This window comes from Microtus ochrogaster (assembly GCF_000317375.1).
Source record: "Microtus ochrogaster isolate Prairie Vole_2 chromosome 14 unlocalized genomic scaffold, MicOch1.0 chr14_random_2, whole genome shotgun sequence".
Lineage (NCBI taxonomy): Eukaryota > Metazoa > Chordata > Mammalia > Rodentia > Cricetidae > Microtus > Microtus ochrogaster.
In genome coordinates, this window is record NW_004949097.1 from 9745220 (window position 1) to 9751788 (window position 6569).

A 6569-nucleotide genomic window follows, 5' to 3' on the forward strand; every position below is an offset into this window, starting at 1 on the left:
TAGACAGATGACCCTTTCTTTCTTTCTTTCTTTCTTTCTTTCTTTCTTTCTTTCTTTCTTTCTTTCTTTCTTTCTTTCTTTCTTTCTTTCTTCCTTTCTTTCTTTTTTTCTGTTTCAAGGCTTTTGATGACTACTTCTATTTCCTTGCAGGTTATAGGTCTATTTAAATTGTTTACCTGGTCTTGATTTAATTTTGGGGTATGTGGTACCTATTCAGAAAATTGTTCATTTCTTTTACATTTTCCAATATTGTGGAGTACAGGTTTTTGTAGTATGACCTAATGATTCTCTAGATTTCCTCGGGGTCTGTTGTTATGTCCCCCTTTTCATTTCTGATTTTGTTAATTTGAGTGTTCTCTCTCTGCCTTTTGATTAGTTTGGATAAGGGTTTGTCTATTTTGTTGATTTTCTCAAAGAACGAGCTCTTTGTTTCATTGATTCTTTGTATTGTTTGTTCATTTCTATTTTGTTGATTTCATCCCTCAATTTGATTATTTCCTGACTTCTACTCCTCCTGGGTGAGTCTTCTCCTTTTTGTTCTAGAGCTTTCAGTTGTGCTGTTAAGTCACTAGTGTGAGATGTCTCCACTTTCTTTATGTGGGCACTTTGTGCTATGAACTTTCCTCTTAGCACTGCTATAGTGTCCCATTGGTTTTGACACGTTGTGCCTTCATTCTCCTTGAATTCTAGGAAGTCTTTAATTTCTTTATTTCTTCCTTGACCCAGTTGTAGTTCAATAGTTCACTGTCCCTTTTCTGAGTTTGTAGGCTTTCTGAGAGTAGTGTTGTTAAATTCTAACTTTAAACTGTGGGGATCTGATAAGATAGACACAGGGGGTTATTCTAATATTTTTGTATCTGTTGAGGTTTGCTTTGTTACCAAGTATGTGGTCAATTTTAGAGAAGGTTACATGAGGTACTGAGAAGAAGGTATATTCTTTTGTGTTTGGGTGGAATGTTCTAAAGATATCTGTTAAGTCCATTTGAGTCATGACATCTGTTTCTCTGTTTCCCTTATTTCTCTGTTAAGTTTCTGTCTGGTTGATCTGTCCATTGGTGAGAGTGGTGTGTTGAAGTCTCCTACTATCAGTGTGTGGGGATTGATGTGTGATTTAAACTTTAGTAATATTTCTTTTAAATGTTCCTTTGCATTCGGCGCGTAGATATTCAGGATTGAGACTTCATCTTGATGGATTATTCCTGTCATGAGTATAAAGTGTCCTTCTCCATCTCTTTTGATTGATTTAATTTGAAATCTATTTTGTTAGATATTAGAATAGCTACACCCACTTGTTTCGTAGGTTCATTTGATTGGAAATATTTTTCCCCAATGCTTTACTCTGAGGTAATACCTGTCTTTGAGGTTGAGGTATATTTCTTGAATATAGCAGAAGGCTGGATCCTGCTTTTGTACCATTACCTTAGCCTGTGTCTTTTTATAGGTACATTGAGTCCACTGATATTAAGAGATATTAATGACCAGTGATTGTTAATTCCTGTTATCTTATGGTGTTGCATGTTTCACTTCTTTGGGGCTTGCTGGTCGGGTTGTTTTTGTGGGTACAGTTAGCTTCCTTGAAGTTTTCCTAAGTATTTTCTGTAGGGCTGAATTTGTAAATAGGTATTGTTTAAATCTGGTTTTGTCATGGAATATTTTGTTTTTTCCATTGATGGTGATTGAAAGTTTTGCTGGGTATAGTATTCTGGGCTTGTATCCATGGTCTCTTAGTGTTTGCAGCAATCTGTCTAGGATCTTCAGGCTTCCATGGTTTTCATTGAAAAGTTGTATGCAGTTCTGTTAGGTCTGTTTTTTATATGTTTCTTGACCTTTTTTCTTTGCAGCTCTTAATTTTTTTTCTTTATTCTGTATATTTTGCATTTTGATTATTATATGGCAAGGGGACTTTTTTTGAGTCCAGTCTATTTGGTGTTCTGTAAGCTTTTTGTACCTTCATAAGGATATCCTTCCTTAGATTGGGAAAGTTTTCTTATATGATTTTGTTGGATATGTATTCTGTGCTATTGAGCTGGAGTTCTTCTCCTTCTTCCATCCCCATGAGACAAAGCTTAAACTGTCCTGTCAGTCATTGCATGGCTCAGCTTAGCATGTGGTACTGGTACATGATACTGGTGAATGGTACAACCCACAGGCAGTGGCTGGGAGCTGTGTCTGTAGGCCGCTGTGCACTGGCCCAACCTCTCACTGCCATCACTGGGGTTGGTAGGGGACCTTTGATGCTTTTATTATGCTTAGAGTTCCTTGAGTATCCTGGATCCATTGTTTAAATTTTCATCAAATTTGAAAGATAGTAGTTATTTCTCTAAAAGATCCTATGAGTCCACTTGTGCTGTTTCAAATCTTACTGGTACTCTATTCTTTTGTTAAAATTATTTTGTGGAAGAAGAGCAGAAAGAGTGAAAGAGCCAGAGGGAATGTAGGATGCCTGGAGAATAAGACCCCCTGAATCAACTAAGAAAGGCTCATATGAGCTCATAGAGCCTAAAACATCAAGCATATCATCTACATGGGTCTGTACCAGGTCCACTGAGTATATATTATTGTTCTCAGCTTGGTACTTATATGGAACTGCTGACCAGGTGAGTGATTGGCTCTCTGGTTCTCATGCCTGCTCTTAGGGCTCTTTTCCTTCTCTCGGATTTTCTCATCCAGCCTTGATGTCTTGGTGTTTGCTTCATCTATTGTATTTTATTTTGTAGTGTTTGGTTGTTATCTCCTAGAAGTTTGCTCTTTTCTAGTGAGAGACAGCAGGGAGTAGATGTTGTGTGTGTTAGGGAAAAGGTGGCAAGGAATAGGGAAGAGTAGGGGGAGGGGAAACTGTGAAACTGTATCATGATATATGGTATGCAAAAAGAATCTAATTTAAATAAAAGGAAAAATAAAAAAACCCTAAACCACAAAAGTTTCTCTTTGGATTTCTGACAGCTGTATGTCCAGTATCATTTTTCCTATAATACTTAATGTCAGTTTATTTTAGAAGATAGAATCTTTTCTCTTTACTTAGTCATTTTCATTGTACAAATTCCAAAAATAGATCAATAGATCTATCTGTCTGTCTGTCTATTATCTATCTATCATCTATCTTGATTCAACTGTCTCTAGTCAACCCAGCTTTTAGTTCTGAACATGAGGTGATAGAGCTATAACTCTTTTGATAGCTTTATTTGCTAATTCTATTATCTGTAATTTTGGTTTCGTTTCAGTTCATTCATTTTTTTCCTCGTTGCAAGTCATTTTATATATTTTCCATATGTTTAATGATTGCTATTTGGATGTTCAATGTTGAGAATTCCATTTTCTCGAGTTCCCTTTATTCTCACAGCAGCCGTGGCCTTTGTTCAGGCATTGCCGTAAGTGACAGGCCAGCACCTGATCCTGTCTGGTCTCACCCCAGAACCTTTGCAGGTCTGAATATTTACCTCATTTTGAGTTTTTCTTCCATTAAGGCCAACCCAAAGGTTCCGTGTCATTCCTCTGATGCATGATGCTTTCTGCTTTTGTGGTGAGGCCAGATGCTGCGTCCTCCTCCTGGGTTGCTCTTGGGTTGCTGTCTTTCTTTTATTCCAGTGGTTACCAGAACCCATCAGCGTCAGTACTTTCCCCAGGCCTTGAGAAATGTCTTCTGTCGTTTTCCTTTGTTCTTCCAGGGAATGTGTCTCCTCTCCAGTGCTTAGCTCAGGAAACTCTAGATACCTTGGGCTCTCTTAAATCTCAGTAAAGTTTCCTTACTCCAGGTAAAATTAGTAAACTTTCCATGCATTCCTGGAAATGCGACCTGGAAATGCTGACTGGGAAATCCTCTGAAATAGTTCTCCAGCCTGCCTGTCTATTTCTCATGGGGATCCAACCTTTTCTAATGAATACCTAACAAATGAAAATCTCTTGCTTCCTTTATTATGTTCATTTACTAATTCTTGATGTAGGCAGGCACACCTGGGTCTCCTATCGTGGAAAAAGAAGACTCCTTCAGCCACATTATTAAATGCAGCACCAAACACGGACCCATTTCCTTTAATACAGGAAGGCAAGTAGTCTTCTTCTTTCCATCACTTACTTTGAATACACCCAGGGCTGTGGAGCAGGGGCATGATTGGCTCCTGATGGTTGGATGCTGTGCCTTTTAGGAGTATTTTCTTTTCTTCTTTTCCTTGGGTAATGCTGAGACTTGAGATAATTTGGAGATGGATATTTCAGCTTGAGGGACTAGATGCTAAATGGGCACTAAAGTAGAGCAATGGTTTTAGGAGAGGAATTAGTCTCCAGACATTCCTGAATAGTTTTTTATTTCTGCGAAGGAGAAAGGGCTTCAAGCATGGGCATGATTTATTGTAATCTACATTTAGATCCGGATTAGTCACTCCATCAGCTGGATAGCAGTTCAGTCTTAGGTTTTGATAGTGGTTTAGAAGTATTAGGTGATTGTTTTATTTCCTTTTTTTTGGTCTGATATTTTTAATTGCATTCTGAGAACATACTTTGAAATATTTGATTTTTAAAAAAATCAAAGCATATTCTATCTGGGTGAATGGGAAGCCATTGCCATTTGGAATCTCAGTCTGCAATTGAGAAGAAGAGCTGTTATTATTGTTGCTATTATTTCTCCCTATATATTATTTTAATTTTATTTATATAATTTTGTATATATGTATAGTGTATGTGTGTGTGTGTGTGTGTGTGTGTGTGTGTGTGTGTATGAGTATGATTATGTGCATATGTGAGTGCAGATGCCCTCAGAGACAAGAAGAGAGTGTTGGATCCCCTGGACCTAGATTTACAGGTGGTTGTGAGCTATTTAATGTAGGTGCTGGAAACTGAATTGTGTTCTGCTACAAAGCCAGCTCTCCAGCCCCTGTTTATATTTTAGAAAGAACACAAGTTTATTTAGTATGCTGCAGAGAAAACAGTAGGTATGGTATAGCAGAAGAATCCCTACACACACACACACACACACACACACACACACACACACACACAAAGCAAGTAAATAATGCATGCACACATAAAGTTTTGTGTAACCCCAGCTGGTCTCAAACTTACTTTAGGCCAAGGCTGAGGCTTAACTCCTGATCTTCCTGCCTCAAGTTCCTGAGTACTGGGATGATGGCTTTGGCTACCACCCTTAGCTATTTCAGTTATTATTATACTCCTTATGTCATTCAGTTTTCTGTCAGTGCTCTCCAGACTCAGGGTGCTTTCTAAAAACTGATATCTAGCCGGAGGAAGTGGGTGGTGGCAGGGAAGGCCTTGGGATTGGTAACCTTCCTTCCCTTGCATTCTCTTTCTGTTTCCTGATCTCTCCTGATGTGAAGAAGTAGTTTCATGCTCCCACAGCCACAGCTGTGAGCTGTTCTAACAGCCTTCTCTGCTGTGAAGGACTGTATCCCCAAGCTGTGACCCTCAAATAAACTCTTCCTCTTGTAATTTGCTGGTTGTCGGGTGTTTGGTCACAATGATGAGAAAAGAAAGGCGTGTAAGTCCCAGTAATACATGCTGTTATTCACATCTCTGGGCCATAAGACCAGCAAGGAGATGCTATGTGATTTTCTTCCTCTTTAAACAACCTTTCTATTGGAAGCCAAGGGCTGGGCCTGAGTTATTTAATTTGAAGTTGATTGCCCCTTTCTCTGTCTTTTTCTGTGACATTAATTTGAAAACAAATATCATCTTGAGAACCAAGGTAGCTATGTCAAATAAATCATAAGAGGGGAAACTGCTTTCAGAGACACTCATTGATATAGTCCCAGGGTTCTATTGATTCAATTTTTAATGATTATCCCATTTTAAAAGACTGCACAGTTGCCCAAGATGTGTGGACTAAAGCAAATACTCTTTCCCAGTGTGCACTGATGCATAGAACTGTTGAAGTGATAGCTTCAGGAAACAGCTTAAATAACCCACATGGAATGTTAGTTCACTGAAATCCCTGTGATTTGTTAATCTTTGTGGGGGTTTTTGGTGTTTAATGAATATTATGATGCTAACTGGTATGTGAAGAATTGTCAGAATTGTGGTACAGTCACTTGGAAATAATAAAATTAGCCAACCAGTGGATAGACCAGGCATATTTCCTTACTGTTTAGGAACTACTGGCTTAAAATCCTTCTTCACTGAGTATTAAACAAGAGGCATATTCATTTCTTTATTCACTGAATTCTTACTATTTTAGACACTGGGGATTTGTCAGCAAATCGACTACCACCACCACCACTAACAACAAAATCAAAGCAAAACCAGATGCTGGGGGACAGACCGGAAGGTAAGCGTGCTTGATGTAGAAACACGAGGCCCTAAGTTGAAGTTCCCAGCATCCTAGTGAAATTTTTACTAAATTGTATTTATTTATTTTGCTATGAATTGTGGCGTGGGTGAAGGCCCATGCAGGTCAGGGAGCAACCTCAGAAGTTGGTTCTCTCCTAATGTGTGGATCCTGGGGGTCGAACTCACATTGTCAGGAAGCAGGTGCCTTTACCCACTGAGCCATTTTGCTGTTCCATAGCACCCAAGTTCTCTCTCTCTCTCTCTCTCTCTCTCTCTCTCTCTCTCTCTCTCTC